This window comes from Crocodylus porosus, unplaced genomic scaffold (assembly GCF_001723895.1).
Source record: "Crocodylus porosus isolate Cpor-Errol unplaced genomic scaffold, CroPor_comp1, whole genome shotgun sequence".
Classification (NCBI taxonomy): domain Eukaryota; kingdom Metazoa; phylum Chordata; order Crocodylia; family Crocodylidae; genus Crocodylus; species Crocodylus porosus.
Genome location: NW_017728949.1, coordinates 37,696,494 through 37,710,562, shown reverse-complemented (window position 1 = coordinate 37,710,562; position 14,069 = coordinate 37,696,494).

The following is a 14,069-nucleotide window of genomic DNA, read 5'->3' as shown; positions in this document are numbered from 1 at the left end:
CTGCAGTTCTCCGTGAGGTGTAGTTTAGATTGCAATGAATAGGACACACATTTGCCCTTCTGAGGGGAGAGGGCAAAGGGCAAACTTGGACTGGGCTCCACCATTTTTAAAACAGTCAGTGTATTCCAAACTTCTGTGGGGTGTGAGTGTGGGGTGAGTGAGTATGTGGGTGTGTGTGTATAAGTGGGTTTGGGTTGGTATGGGGTTTGTGGGGGGAGGTGTGTGTGGTGGGAGCCTGGATGGGGTGTGTGAGGGGGTGTGGGTGTCTGCGTGTATGGCAATGCAAGGGTGTGTGTGGGTTCCTGTGTATGGTCGGGGGGTGCTTGTGGAACTTACCCTATGAACACACATACAGTGTGATTCCCCCATTACACACTCACACTGTGTGCTTCCCCCACTACATAAGCACCCACACCCACTCTGTGCTGTCTCCAGTACACCCCCACCACACCCACTGTGTGCTCCCCCCGCTACACCCCCCTCCCACTCCTGGCCCTGTGGTACTACGTGGCCCACCCCCCCTTCCCCTGCGGTCCAGCAATGCACCTGGGGGCCACATGGTGCTGGAGCAGCTACGTGCAGGGAAAGCAGCTGCAGGCAGAGGCTTCCAGGTGGAAGTGGAGTGGGGTGGGGCTGACTTTTCTCCTGACTCCTGCTGGCTTCATAGTTTCATAGTAGGTAGGGTTGGAAGGGACCTGAGCAGATCATCAAGTCCAACCCCCTGCCATGGCATGAAAGAGTACTGGGGTCAAACAACCATGGGAAGATGTTCATCTAGCCTCCTCTTAAAGACCCCCAGGGTCTTTGCCAGCACCACTTCTCTTGGAAGTTGGTTCCAGATCCTAGCTGCCCTGACTGTGAAGTAGCGCCTCCTGATGTCTAGCCTGAATCTACCCTCTGCCAGCTCGTGGCCGTTACTCCTGGTCATTCCTAGTAGTGCTTGGGGGAACAGGGACTCCCCCAGTGCCTGCTGGTCCCCCCTGCTTATTTTGTAAATGGCCACTAGATCCCCCCTCAGCCTTCTCTTGTGCTGCCCCCTGATCATGCTGTCCCTGGCTCTGTCAACTTTTACTGGCAGCTAGGAGCAGATAAATATTAATGTTCTAAAATTTTAGGTGCCCCAAAGGCTGGCTAGAATGGCCTGGTGGGTTGGATCTGGCCCATGGGCCAAATGTTGTCCCCTGCCCTTAAATACCTACTAAAAGTTTGGTAGATCTTTTAGAAACTATGAAAAGCACAGAAAACATTCAGATATTGATTTAAGAAACATCACTAATTCAGATGAAGTTGCAAGAATGCCACAAAAATAAGTGGCAAACCTACAACACAATAAAATGGCCGGTCTACATTTTACAATATAGTAATGCACAGTATCAGTATAGCTGATTTTCCGTGGAGATGATTTTCCTAAATTTTCTTGCATAGAAAAGTCAAGATAATTTGTTTTATATTGAATACAGCCATATTGAAGGACTTTTGTTTTAGACCATTTCAATATGAAACCAGGACCACTTTGACTTCTATTTATGTCTCATACGAGTTGTAGTTGAGGTACCTCATTTTCTCCAGCTCTTTGGTCAAATTTTATCTCTCACACGATTTAGCTGTGTCATAGGAATCCTTACTTAGGTTTGACAAATGCAGATCCTTGCCCCTTGGGGATGTTGAAATGACACATTTCATCAGGTTTGGATCCATTTTTTTCCAGAATTACTTGTTCCATAAAAACTTCTATATTTCAACTCTTTATCAGAATATCAGACAGAGAGAGTCCCCATAGGAAGGGAATAAAAACTTTCTTTCAGGTCTCCTTGTTAAATATGTAATCAAGGTATCACAGTATTGGCCATCAGCATAAATTGTCATTTCTTCCTTTGACTTAATTTAATCATTTGTCTACCCCCAACCTAGTTTTCTACTAGGACTCTTTGTCCAACCAATACCAGTCCTCTCACACCATTGGCTCCTTGTCTGAGCCAATGCCATCCCCAGCTTTTTCAGTCTATTTCAGTCTCCTCCCCTAGTCCAAGATTTCTAATTAAAGTAAGAGTGAATTGATATGAGAGAGAAGTGGATTAACCAAACTGATATAGCATATATAATGACTAGGGAGGACAATCTTCCCTTCTCTCTTCCTCCCTTCCCCAGCTCCCCTGCCACACAAAACCTCTTGCCTTTGAGTTCTTTGATCAAGTAAAAGATAGACAATTTATAAAAGCATAAACTATTGCATGGTGGACAGAGGCAAGATTCACTTCAAGGAATATCAACAATTTGTATCCCACTAAAGCTCTCAAATTTGGATAGCAGTGACTTTCACCTCATATCATAGTCACCTTTGGCATATTTTAAAATCAGGTTATGATGCTTCTTACATTACATGCATCTAATTCAAACGTACAAGTCATAGCCACAATTAATGCCAACCAAATTGTGCCTCTCAAACACTGAAAACAATTTCCACTTCAGTCAAAAGCACAACAACAATTTATATTATATAGCTAATAAAAATGCACTGGATCTTGATAAAATGGTTTGTATCCATTTGCAAACTCCTTCAGATTTTTTACCTAAAAAATATTTTTTAGAAATAATTAGTTATACATTTCTTGACATTTATATTCCAACTCTCTGTAATATGAACCATATCATACTTGTGATGCTAGTCATCACTGTAACTGGGGGTAATACTGGACTGAAAGCTGAGTACAAGTCAGCAGTATACCCTTGGTTCAAAAAGCCAATAGCTTACCAGGTTGCTTTAGGAGGTATGCCACCTGCAAGTCAAAGGAAGTGATTCCTTCACTCTATTCAGAACTGGTAAGGTCTTACCTGGAGTATTCAACACTGATGAGGCTTTACCTGGAGTACTGAGTCCAGTTTGGCACTGCATCAGGAAAAATGAAGAGTTCATCTCCATCCTCAGAAAGTTTTTTTGGAGAAAGGTTAGGTAAAAGCCATGTTTATACAGGAATAATTTTGTCTTGAGCAGGGGGCTGCAATAGGTGACCACCCCGGGTCCTTTCCAACCCTATTTTCTATGACTTAATAATCCTTCACATCTTTTTTGTGGCTGCCATATTGGTAAAGATGTGGGTATAACAGTCATCATTCACTTCTAGCCTAGTACAGGCAACCCCTGCTTAATGTGGTTTCGCTTACCACAGTTTTGCTATAGTTCTCATTTAAAATACTGCTTTGCACACAGCACATTTCGTTATAATGCTGTGCGTGGAAGTGGGGAGAAGTGGCAGCATCGGCATTGAGTGAAATGGTGAGTGACAGCTGGCATGGGCCCAGGGCGGGGTGGCAGGAGTGCAGGGTCCACTCCAGTCCACTCTAGCTGGTGGGCAATAATGAGAAGGGGCAAATGGGAGGGCAGGCAGTGGGCATGAGTGCAAAGACCAGGCTGGTGGGGCCCACAATGGGGCAGCAGGAGCACAGGGTCCTGGAGTGGCCAGTGGCACTGGAGCGGCCAGTGGGTGGGCACGGAGGCAGTGGCGATGGCAGCAGTGAGAAGGGGTGGGTGGGGGCATGACCACAGAGCCTGGGCCAGTGCCTGGGGCCAGGGTTGGTGGGGTGGCAGGAGCACAGGGACTGGGCCAGGGCCAGCGGGGTGGCAGGAGCATGGGTCCCAGGCCAGTGCCCAGGGCTGGTGGGGCAGCAGGAGCACAGGGCCTGGGGCCGGGGCTGGCAGGGCAGCAGGAGTACAAGGCCTGTGTCGGTGCATGAAGCCAGGGCCTGCAGGAGCACAGGGCCAGGGCTGGCAGGGCCCAGGGCGGGGTGGTAGGAGCATGGGGTCTGGGCTGGCAGTTGGTGCTGCAGTGGCCAGCGGGTGGGCGTGGAGGGGTGGCCAGAAATGGTGGAACCTGTTTTATTTACCTACATTCATATCTATAGGAAAATGGGTTTTGCTTAGCACAGTTCCACTTGACACTCATTTTTTTCAGAACAAAATAAGAGCGCTAAGCAGGGTTGCCTCCATTCCCAATTCATGAATGCAAGAATTTATGCAAATTGGGGCACTTTTAGAATAAGCAACAATTGTAAATTGCATAGAACAAATTTCTAATCCTGTGGTCATCTCACGTACAAAAAACTAGAGGTAGATCTTTGGGCAGTGATGGTGGTAATGCCTATTTTAATTTGTTCAAGCAAATGAAACAAACACAATTGACTTAACATGAAGTTTTGTACCACTCTTTATTTCAAAAATGCCTTTGAGACATTCCTGTTTGGAGATTTTATTAGATACAAAATTATAAGAGTTTTGACTAAAGCAGAATATTTTACATACATTCTATATTGTAGGGTACATTAAGTATATTATGAAAAGGTCTCATGATCGGTATATTGCCAGATAAAAAAATAAATACAGATGACAGATTAAATAGCTCCTTTACATAATGCCAAATTTTGTGAAATTAAGAAAACAGTGCCCTATGCTTAAGTCATAAATGTAGGTGACCAATGTTTTGCCATTTGCCTTTGACCTCTCATCTGATACATGACTTGACCTTTGACTACTTCAGTGGTAGTGACACTCACTTTTACAGACAAACATGCTTCATCCCATTTTGTTTCAGTTACAGTGGTAATATCTGCTTTGTTATTTTTCTCTGAAACAAGATCTGTACAGCAGTGAAAGCAGGGATGAGACTCTTGTTTATTATATGAATGTACCTAAAAATGTGTATCTGGAGAGAGAGAATCACCTACAACTTTTAGGAAAGCTGAACAGTGTGCCTCTCCAACTTCATTGCTGGCAATACAGACATATTTCCCAGTGTCAGCAAGGACAACATTTCTTTTTAAAAGGTAATAGCTGTCTCCTAATTTATCAATCTGAAAGACAATAAAATGCATACAGAAGATTATTAGTAGCACCCAGAGGCATATACTCTGTCCCTCCCCATGGAACATTTTAGGAAAGTTAAGACATACGCTAATGTCTCCATCTACCACTTGGATATCATCCTTAGTCCAAATGACATTTGGTCTGGGTCTTCCATGTACAGTGCAATGCAGGATTAAATCTTCTCCTTCTTGTAGAGTTTTATGTCCAAATTTTTGTATAAAGTCTGGCAGTTTTCCTTGTACTGAAAAAAAGTGCATGCTAAACTTGAAATGGCACAACTAAAAGAAGACACTACTCTCCGATTACTACTTTGTAGTGTATGGACAACTATTAATGCAATAATAGTGGCCAAACATTTTTAATCTATGAGAAACAAAAGAGGGAATAGGGTATCTGAATAAAACTCTTCTTGATGAATAGAGGAGTTAAGAATCTAAAAACTTTCATGCATTGGCACTGTGGTATTAATTTTGAGGTAGTGTTAGATACATTCTTTGTGTGGGTATTGAATAAACATAAGGCTGGATTACAACATTGCAGTGAATAGTACAAACACATATCAAGACTAGAAATACCCATTTTAGGCTTACAGATGCATGCTTTTTTCTTTACTCTGTGTATCTGTTCCATCCTTCAAAGTTGGGATCTTACTGGTATACAAAAATGCTATTTTATAGGAGTGAAAAGGTTCATGTGTTACTTAACTTTCAGTTAAATACCATCTTGAAGATGGCAGTGAAAGAAATGGAGTAGATTTTCAAAAAAATACAACCGTGTACTTTTATACTACAAGAAGCCAGATCTCTTTTCTCCCCACATTAAAAGTACGTGCTCCTTCCTCCCATCTTTCACAGGCTTAATGTTCCATACCACACTATACAAATTTAAGTGATACTAAGTTAACCAATACTTTCCATGTGACCCAGATTATTTTGAAGGTAAATCCTTTTTTGTACCTGAGTATCTAATAATCTTAGAATAGTGAGTCTTAATCAGGGTGCTGGGGTACTCAGGGGTGCTGTAAGATCCTTAGAAGGGTGCTGCAAAGTGTGAGAAGATAAGTATGAGGAGATAAGTGCAGACTCAGGCTCAGTCCCTGCCTGGTTGTTCCCCTCCCCAGCTTCCCAGCCCCTCTGTAATTCCTTGCACTGTAACAAATAAGTTCTTTAAACTCACAGAAGTTATGAAGGGGTGCTTTGAGTCTACAAAGGTTAGAATCACTGTCTTAGAAGAACAGACAGTGTTTCAGGGCCTTCTTCAAATTAAAACTCCCAGGCTTTTTTTAACGTTTATCAAATTCTAAGCCTTCTGGCAGAGCAACTCCATACTTGCACCAGGGCAACTCCATTGCCTCATTAGAGTTACTCCTGCAATACAACAGCATATCAATGTACCCTTCATTCTAGTGCTCAGGAACAAGTAGTGACTGACATCAAATGTAAAAATGTTCTCAGTCCTCTTGGCATAAACAGTGGCAACTTCAGGAATATCAGCAGGATCAGACATTTTCACCAACCTGTTCTAATGAACCTATTTCTTTCAGTGGACTTGCTGGCTATGGACTTTTAATTCACAACTACAGTGATAATTGTAAGCCTTTGCTGCCTCTGCATCTGTCCCCCTACAAAAAGCCTTTGCACAGGGACCATGTCACTAGTGAGTAGGGCATGGCAGCAAGTGTGGCCAGCACAATCTTGTGTCCTTTTTATCTCCTGACTACATTAAGAAAATGGCTATGACAATTAGCTTAGAAGGTTCAAACAATCATTTTTTGCATTGTATGCCTAACAGAGACACAACGTGTGTAATGAGCCCCTCTTGAACTGAAGCAGAGGCTTTAAACCACAAATAAATAATTGGTGTGGCTGGCACAGTGGAAAAACAGCCTACTGGTGACATATTAACTTTGTCAATTGAAAACAAATAACATTTGATTATTGCTAGCTATAGAGGATGGGTTTGTGCACTCTGATTTCTGAAGAGCAGACATTTAAATGATTGTTGTACAACAGAACTGCAAGGTAGAAATGATCCAGATTTGATTATTTTGGCTTTCTGTTGAATGCTAGTGTATGCTCAAAGTTAGTTGCACAAATTGATTTAAAAAATATAACTTTTGATCTTCTAAGCTTATCATACTCTTGGGAAACTGGAAGGAGATGGACATTCCAGGTCTTCAGTGGCATCATTCTAATTTCTCTCTATAATGTTTCAGAATGCCTAAAATCTGTCATGGGTCCAGGGCTGCCTGTTACAACAGCTGATACTAGTTTTACTCTTGGATTTCATGCTTAGAGTAAAGAATGAATAAGTTTTGCAACAAAGTGTTAAAATTGCAGTCAGATGAAAAAGTTATTGGGGTGGGGGAGGAGCCAGATGAAAAAGATGTGTCAACATACAGTTTTCTGGTTACCTAGCAAGAGAAGCAATGAAAATACATACGAAATGCAATTTCTCATATCATTCTTAATTTATTACATAGTGTTCCTTACCTGCACCTCCCCACCTTAGTAAGTGCAACTAGTAAGTGAATGATGATAAATTACATTTAACATTCACATTAGACTATTCCACTTCACACAGGTGCAGCAACATGTGTACTTAATGTGATGCAATAAACTCTAGTGCATATAGAGCCAGAGTTTATATTGCTCCCATTTACATGTGTACCCAGGACTGCACCATGTTGAGCTGGGTTGGAGCAGTGTTTTTAGGCAAGGGACCTAGGGGGTCATCCTGCCAGCTTGGAGCTGCTCTGATCTGGCTCAGTGTGCTGCAGAGGGGCTGGCTGGGGCACAAGGGTACCCCAGTATGAGGCTAGCCAGCAGGCAGCCCTCTCACTGAAGCACTCTCATGCCCCAGCCAGCCCCATCAGCATCTACATGTGCGTTGCTGCACACTTAAGAATATCACCATAGGATAGTACTTGTGGTTACAAGTACTAACCTATGGTGAAGTTAATTCATTTACTGTGGCCTAATAGGGCTGCACATGTACACACTGGGCACATCTACATGTGCACTCTAATGAGAATTAGCCTATTTTAATGCTCATTAAAGGGTCACAAAAACCCATGTTCTTTCAGTTATGTGCATTAAAATAGGCTAATGCACATTTTTCTACTATCTCACAATGGCGGTACTAGATTTAGTGCGCATTACCTAAAGTGCATTAATGAAAATGTAGACGTGCTCACTGTGACTTTTCTCTGTAGCTAATTAGTCAGCTCCACAATAAACGTGTTGCATAGATGTACCCATGCACTACTAATCTATCTCCTTTTGGAGCTAATATTTACAAAATTATGAGCAGCTTCATAAAATGATATTTAACAACACATTTCAGCTTTTCTCTTCCTAACATGAGACTTTGCTAAATAACTGTTCTGGACAGACAATATGTAGTTAGCAAGAGATTTCAGGCCCTGTCTCTACATTTAAACTAGAAATAGTAGCTTTATATCAAGGACTAATGAAGGAACTCTAATGTTTTTATAACATCTCTACTTGTCTCAAACTACCCTTTTCATTTCTGCAGAACTCCATTACCTAGGTCAGCAGTCAGGAACCTTTTAATGCTGTGGGCCGGAATGACGCAGTTTGGGTGTGAGGTAGGTGGGCGCTACCTGGTAGGAACCTACCTGCCACTGTCTCTTTTCTCCATGGCAACACAGGGAGAGTGCCTGCAACTGGGACTTTTCGCCCACAGCACCATGGGAAAGCAATTGCTGCCAAGGCCCACTGCTGCTGAATGTCCGTGCCTGCAGGACAGATCCAATGAGCACTGTAGGTTGCCAACCCCTGACTTAGGACTAATGCAGGCTCACAGTTGCATGATGTAATTTTCAGATCTGAACTTTACATGAAGAAAAACAAATCCTACCATTTTAAACAGCTTGCTTAATCAGCCTCAGCAAGAGCCAAGCCAAGATTATTTTATAAGTGTTGCCTTGCTCAACAAAGTCCCCCCCAAAGTAAGTGTTGCCTTGCTCAGCAAAGTCCCTGCAAAGTAAGCATAGGGTAAATCATACTACACCAGAGTTTCCTCAGAGGAAGAGATTCACTTTCTTATCCTCAAGTCCAGCCATCTTTGAATTCACAATTGGAAGGAGAGCTTCAAGCCTCCCACCCCACTTCCCTCTTCTGTGGTGACTCACTGATTACTTACACCTGGCCAATCCCAGTCATGGCCCTTCTGAAGAAAGATAGCATTTAATCTTTGTGGGTCTCACTGGAGCATTGAGTAATATGAACATTGATCAGTGCATAAAAGCTTTGCTAGAGGGCTGACTAAAGCAGGCCTCACCAAAGGCTGAGTTTACACCCACCAGGGCCTTAGATTGGAAGGCACTTGGGAGATTAGGCTTTACAGACCTCTAAGGAGACTGATAAAGTTGATTGTTAAGACTGGTGCCAGAGTACAGAACACACACGATAACAAGAGGACACACAGTGATTAGGGTAATTTGGTAGAGATATTTGTGTGTTCTATGTACACTTCCAAGGTATACAGAATTGTTTTGATCTATATATAAGAGCAGTACTGGAAACCCTGGGAACCATGCATAAAGCCTAGGGGATGCATATGTGAGTTGTGCCTATGCCTTACAGTGAGCATCCAGGGCTAACACCTTATAAATTGTTGGACATGTTTGTTAGTGAGTTGGTACTTTGTAAACCTGGCCAAGTATTTAGCACTAAACTGAGTTTGTAGTCATTCTTTGTGTAACATCAGAGTCTGTAAGGAAACAAAAGCTGCAGTAGCACAGGCAAGCTGACAGAGCAGAGTGTTCATACACAGGGAACTACACTACAAGACAATGGAGGACAGCAATCCTTTTCCAATCTTCTCCTACCTGAACTTCTGTGAATGCCTATCACACAGTTCCACCCCATTACATATAGCTGGGAAGTCTTGCTCACTGCCACTCTCTTTTTCAGTCAGTATATAAAGATAGACAGAAAAAAAGGGGAGGGTGAATTATCTAGATATATTTTTAAGTAATATTGCTGTCTCAAAGATATAGGGCTTGAGTTTCAAGATAATTCTCCATTTTAAAAGTCAATCATTTAGCAAGACATGTAAATCTATTTGTACCTGTAATGAATTGTAATGTACCTGTAATGTTCAAAATTGTGAGTGCAATTAATGAATGTCAAGGTTTAATAAAAATCTTATAGTTTAATAGTCAGTTTGCATACAAATGATGACAAGAAGGAGGTGTATATAAAGTATGCATCATTCAGAAAATGTTTTTCTGTGGTAGCCTGAAAGCAAAATTCATGCTTTCATATGTTTACTGTAATATTTGTAATAAAATGGGCATTTTTGTGTGCCTAGAATAGTTAACATGGAATGAAGGAATATTGCTCTCAAGCTGCTTATCTTACATACCTGAAACAGAAGGGTTCTGCAGTTTTGACCACCAAATTTGAGCACTCTTTGGGCTCACAGAACAAAGATATTTTAATATGAACTCTGTTGATATTTTTTGTTTTTCTATGCAGACTAACAGTGTGCCTGGATACTATGCACAGAATAAGAGAGAGACATTTAAATTTAGCAGTGATTTAAATATGAGGAAAAATGTAACAATGCTTAATAAGACGAATGAAAATCAAGCATCGGCCAAGCAAACACTCACCAAACAATGAAGAATACTCAGAAACAATATTATCATTCTGGAACAATCATACAGTCAGCTTTGGCATTCTATTTACTAATATCTACAAAAGGGACAAGGGAACCCTCTTAACATTTTTTTAAATAAGATTTATTAATTTTATTGAATACCACATGTACTCAAATCCAAGACAAAGTCCTGTCCTCTCCTCCCCCCCGCGCAATCAGCTTGGGGGAAAAAAAGCCTTGCCTTCCATTTGTGTATGAGCCCAGGGCAGGTAGTGGCGCAGCTGTACTGGATGTCTTGTTTGTGCAGCTTTGGAGGGGGGTCCCTGTCCCACCTCCTAGCTGCCCTTTCCCCACTGCTGCTTACCTTCTGCTCTGGCTCCAGTCCTTCAAGCTTGAACCTGGCCCAGCTGGGTGGTGCTGCTACTTCTTCCTAGCCAGGCTGGGCTGGGCTGGACCAGGGCTACCCTGCCCTGGAGCAGGAACACAGCTTCAGATGATAAGGGGTGGGGTAGAAGAGGGGCGGGGGTGAAGGAGGGAAGGGAAGGACAGACATCAGGGATCAGACGCAGGCACGGCTAGGGTGAGGCTGCAGGCTGCAGGAAGGAGCAGGAGGTACAGGGCAGGGAAAAGTAGGGGACAGGAGGCAAGCAGGGCAGGCAGAGGCACAGAGGGACAAGGGGCATAGGGACAGGGGAGTCTGCCTTGTTGCCTTCCACTTTCGCCTTCCCTGTCACAGTGGTGGTGGTGGGTACAAATTTAAGATGACCTTCCACTAATTCTAACACATTTATAATTTTCTATGTATAGATTTGATTTTTTGAGGGTTGTCTTAAATTTGAAGTCATCTTGGATTCAGGTAAACACAGTCATTATGTTACCTCCTTTTAAAAAATAAAACTATTTGTTATCTATTCAGATTTTTTTTAGCTTCATACTGCTTTCCTTTCCCCGCTCCTTTCCCTAGTCACTCACTGGTAGCAATACTGTGGGTACCATGTCTACCTATTGCCAACTATTGCCAAAATAGGCAAAACTTCATTGAAAACACTGGGAATTTTGCCTGACATGTAGTCAAAAAAGGACTGCAGTATTTAGGTCTACATGAAGATCACATATTGGATTTAAAATGAAACTACATGTTGTGACAACTAAAAGTTTACAGGCTGAGCCTGCTGCTTTTAAAACCAATAGAAAAACCTCTACTGACTTTTACCAGGACCAGAACTGGGTTTCCTGGAGGAAATTTACCTCAGTGGCCTTAGATTCCATTTATGTTCTTGTCACTGAGGTTAGATAATGGAAAGGTCACTGCAGTGAACTTCACTTTACCCATGGACTCATTTAAATTCATTTCCCAGATTCAGACAGGACACTAAAGATACCTTACCTGTTGTTTACAAAAAAGGCATTTTATAAAGTATAAAACTTCAGCAGTCAGTAAAGCCTGTTTGGTGAATGAGATTACTCCCAAAAAAGTCAGGTGATGTTTGAACTACCACTTTCCTTCATAGGTTTTTCAAAGAAAGGGCAGCATTAAATCTTTTAAGTCTTTTTTGCTAGAGGCCTGAGCAAGCCCTCTTTCCCAAGGTTCTCCACCTTGGGAAGAAAAACCTGCAGCATCCTTATAGGCTTGGCAGTGCTACGCTGGCTAGCACTACGGAAGAAAGAGACTTGGGGGTCATCACTGACCACAAGAGGAACATGAGCCTGCAATGTGATGCTGTAGCTAGTAGAGTGACCAAAATGCTGGCTTGCATCCATAGGTGCTTTTCAAAAAAACCCCAGCATGTCATTCTCCCCTTGTACTCAGCCTTGGTGAGGCCGCAGCTGAAGTACTGTGTCCAGTTTTGGGCTCCACACTTCAAAAAGGATGTGGAGAAGCTTGAGGGAGTCCAGAGAAGAGCCACGCGCATGATCAGAGGTCAGGAAAACAGACCCTATGGCGACAGGCTGAGAGCCATGGGGCTCTTTAGCCTGGAAAAGCGCAGGCTCAGGTGTGATCTGATGGCCACCTATAAGTTTATCAGGGGTGACCACCAGTATCTGGGGGAGCATTTGATGACAAGGTTGAATGGTCATAAACTACTGCAAGATTATTTCAGGCTGGACATAAGGAAGAAATTCTTTACTGTCCAAGCCCCCAAGGTCTGGAACAGCCTGCCACTGGAGGTGGTTCAAGCACCTACATTGAACATGTTCAAGAGTAAATTGGATGCTTATCTTGCTGGGATCCTATCACCCCAGCTGACTTCCTGCCCTTTGGGGGGGGGGATGGACTCGATGATCTTCCGAGGTCCCTTCCAGCCCAAATGTCTATGAACTCTATGAAGTCTAAGAAATTCTCCTTGACTCTTCAGGCAAAGATCAGAGTCTTCCATGCTACACTGAGACTGGAAGCTAGCATCAATAACAGGTACATAACCCATAGGGATCTGAATATCACCAGAAAAAGGATGGATGTGATAGAGATCAGTTTCATACATATCCATTTTCTACATTGTCCTCTGATTCCAGTCCTGACTCATTTAAGACTTCTCACTCATGCTGACTTCAGTTACAGAAAAAAATCTGAAAATCTAGAAATTTTCTAAAAATTAGTTAATCATATATTGGACATAAATGACACTAAGCAGCCATATCCAAATGCCTCAGCTTAAGCTACCATCAATTCCTTTCCAGTTGCATATTAGTGATGGAAGAATTTATAGTCTAGGCATCCCCCTCTCTTATTTTTTAGGAGTGTTAGGGAGTTCCTTTCCTTTAGCTGGGATCTCACTCCAGGAAAGCTTGCTTTGCTAACATACGGTTTACAGACAGAAATTACACATAAACCAGTTTATAATTAATCAGAAACTGGTTTAAACCTGTAACAGAACAGAAGTTCAGTACACATAAATCAGTTTCAAAATGGCTGAAACTGGTTTAGGATAAACCTGGTTGAATGCAGTATTAGACTTTACTGATTTGGGTCAAACCAGTTTATGAAACTTCTGTTCCAGACCCCTTCCTCATTCAAGTTAAATCACAGTCCCCTAACATCCCAGCATGCTTTCTAGCCTTGGGCTGGGCTGTCTACTTCAGCAGAGAAGGTCAGAGGTGTGGGGTGAGAGGCCGGGACTGCACCCTCCCCTCCACCCCAGCTGGGATCTGGGGCCAGGGAGGGGGTTAAACTTCTCTTCCCCCAAGTACAGAGCTGTCCTGCCCTGCTAAAAACTTACTGATAGCTGCAACTGTGAACTACAAAACCCAGAGGCACCTGGAAACAGGAAGAGGAAGTGATGAGCAACCCTGAAGAGTCCTGCTGCTGTGATTATGAGCTGAAAATTGCTAAAACCTCAGAGGCAGCAGGAAGAGGAAGTGAATACATAACCCATGCTATGAGCCAGAGACCCATGTTTTAGCACCCCCTGGCTTCTGGCCTGAGCCACTGCAGGTATGTGGCTGCATTTCCTGAATTAAAGTGAATGTGTGTCCAGTTGTTTCTCTGTTTAATTTCTGCAGCTTAAACTAACCTGCAAAGACTGAATCAATTTAGCCTCAGGCTTTTTGACTGTCTGTACTTAGTCACAGAGACCCAGCC